The following is a 3432-nucleotide window of genomic DNA, read 5'->3' as shown; positions in this document are numbered from 1 at the left end:
ATAATAATTAATTATTTTGTTAGAACTTGATAATTATTCTAATTATATTTTAGATTTTTTATATTTTAAAATGAGATGTTTATTGTAACAACCCACAATTTGCACCAACATGTAATATACAATAATCAGATCTGATACCCAAACGTTATATTGTTTACAAAAATATGGGTTAACAAAAACTTTGTCTAATACAAAATACACATCTAAATATCCTGGTTTCAAACTTTTCCCTTTCCTTTATCTTAAGATGACAGATGACCTGCAAAACAAATTAGTTTAACAAATGTACGTTAGACCCAATTGGTCTAGTGAGTGTACTATATTCATACAACAATTTATATTCCAAATTCCAAACTTCATAATAGGCCAGTGCAATTATATATATTATATTTGTTATCTCTTACAATCTATCGCGGTTACACCGCCATTATATCTTTTCTCGCGGTCGCGGTTACACCGCCATTATACATTTCTCTCTCGCGGTTACACCGCCATTACATCTTTCTCGCGGTTACACCGTCATTACCTCTTTCTCGCGGTTACACCGTCATTACCTCTTTCTGTATGATATTCAAATCATGCCAAATCCAATAACAGAATCTAGTCTACATCAACCAGACATGATATCCGGTCAACCTTGTCCGGATATGAAAATCCGGTCAACCTTGTCCGAATATGAAATCCGGACAACCCAGCCAGATATGAAATCCGATTAACACTTGTAACCAATTTAGAGGAGAATCTGGATAATGCTTGAGCGATTTAGCAATAAACCGATTGCCTTTGAGCGGGTTAGATCGAATCCGGGCGACACCTGGAGCGGTTTAGCTCTAACCCGGGTAACACCTTGAGCGGTTTAGCTCTAACCCGGGTGACACTTGAGCGGTTTAGCTCCAATTCGGGTAACACTTTGAGCGGTTTAGCTCTAATCTGGGTAACACTATGAGCGATTTAGGGGATATCCGGACAACACTTGAACGGTTTAGGGGATACACCGGACGAATCTTCACCCGGTTTAGGATGAATCCAACTAACATGTTATGCAGTTCATAAATAATCCAAATTCTAAAACCATAATCATACACATAGGTATAACAATAATCAATACACTCACCCTAAAACCGAATATCCTAGTTTTGAATTCTCTTCCTCTTCAGCCGATGTGGATGAGAAAATAAGAAGACTTCCCTTTTCAAAAGAGTGTCCCAGAAAACCTTTTCCCTTTAAACCCCATTTACTATATATAGTAATTGGAAATCTTTATGGAATGATGTAATGCACCCGACCTCTTTCTCTATCTCTCTCTCTCTCTTCCCCCTTATCAAAATTATATTTAAATAGCAAATACACACTTATTCCTCCATACAAAAGAATTTAAAAGATAAAAAATCCTATTATTCTAAAATTAACTAACTAATTAGTTAATTCATTTCACCGAATATTACAACATTCCCTCCTTAAAAGAATTCCGTCCCGGAATTCCATTAAGTAAAAAAGTAGGAATATTTTTTTCACATTTCAGACTCTGATTCCCAGGTGGCGTCTGGTCCTTTATGATAACGCCACTGAACTTTTACTAACCCAATCTCTTTATTCCGAAGTTTCTTTATTTAAAGTCAGTAATGAGTTCAGGGGTTCTTAAAAGCACAATCTTTCATCAACCTTAATTTCAGGTAGAGGTACTGTTATATCCGGGCTTATTAGACACTTCCTTAAATTTGACACATGAAACGTATCATGGACTCCACTTAGCTCTAAAGGAAGTTCTAGTCTATAAGCCACTTCTCCAACTTTTTCAATAATAGGGAATGGTCCAATATATCTCGGACTTAGCTTTCCTTTTCTACCAAGACGTACTATTCCTTTCCAAGGTGATATTTTTAGCATTACTTTGTCACTTATTTGGAACTCAATCGGCTTCCGACATTTATCTGCATAACTTCTTTGTCTATCTTGTGCCGCTTTCGTACTTTCTCTTATTAGGCAAATTTTATCCGCCGTTTGCTGAATTAGCTCAGGTCCAGCTAACTGTTTTTCGCCTATCTCATTCCAACACAAAGGAGTTCGACACTTTCGTCCATACAGAACCTCAAAAGGTGCAGCTTGAATACTTGAATGGTAGCTATTGTTGTAAGCGAATTCTACCAAAGCCAAATGACCATCCCATGATCCTCCAAGATTAATAATACAAGCTCTCAGCATATCTTCTAATGTTTGGATAGTTCGTTCACTTTGTCTATCTGTTTGAGGGTGATAAGTTGTACTTAGCTTAATTTGGGAACCCATCTCTCTTTGGAAGCTTTTCCAAAATGTAGAAGTGAATCGGCTATCTCTATCTGAAATAATTAATAAAGGAACACCATGATGTGTCACTATCTCATCAATGTATAGTTTTGCCAATCTCTCCATTGAATATGATTCTTTCATCGGTAAGAAATGTGCAGATTTGGATAACCGATCTACTATTACTCATATAGCATCATAACCTTTTGATGTCCTCGGCAGTTTGGTTATGAAATCCATAGTGATGTGATCCCATTTCCAAACTGAAATTTCTAAGGATTGCAACTTACCATATGGACGTTGGTGTTCTATTTTCACCTAGAGACACGTCATGCATTGTTCAACATATTTGGCTATATCTTTCTTCACACCTGGCCACCAATAGTGTTGCTTCAAATCCCTATACATTTTATTTGTACCTAGATGAATTCCAAAAATTGATTTGTGAACCTCACTTAAGATACGTTTCTTGAGACCACCATAGCATGGTACCCAAATTATGTTCTGGAATTGCTAGAATTCTCTGCCATTTTTCATAATTTCATATATTAATCCACCTAATCTTTCTTGTTTAATCTTATCCTCTTTCATTGCCTCATGCTGAAATTCTTGCAACTCTTCCTGAATACTTGGTAGTAACTCGACTCGTAAAGCTACAGCCTTGATAGTTCCACTTTTCTCTTGCCAGCTTAGAGCGTCAGCCACTACGTTTGTCTTTCCTGGATGATACAAAATTGGAAAGTCTAAAAAAACCCAATGGACTTTAGTGTTTGGAATGATTAAGTTCTTGGACATTCCAAAACATGTTAAATAACTCATTGGACAATTTTTTGGAACAAATAAGTCATTGGACAATTTAAAACATGTTAAATAACTCATTGGACAACTTTTTGGAACAAATAAGTCCTTGGACAATCCAAAACATGTTAAATAACTTCTTAGAGTTTTCTAAACCCTGTTGGATACATTCTTATGACTTGTACAACTAGTTAATATGGTAAGATAGTAAAAAAAAAGTCCGAAAAAAAACCCAATGAACATTCATATTTTGAACAATTGAGTCCCTAAACATTTTTTGAACCAAAAAATATGTAGATCTATAAAATTAAACAAATATAACAAAAAAGTACATACATTTAAAAAATAATT

The sequence above is a fragment of the Cynara cardunculus genome (assembly GCF_001531365.2).
Source record: "Cynara cardunculus var. scolymus isolate 2C chromosome LG 12, CcrdV1, whole genome shotgun sequence".
Lineage (NCBI taxonomy): Eukaryota > Viridiplantae > Streptophyta > Magnoliopsida > Asterales > Asteraceae > Cynara > Cynara cardunculus.
The sequence above is the reverse complement of the archived record's forward strand: the minus strand, read 5'-3'. Positions refer to the sequence as shown.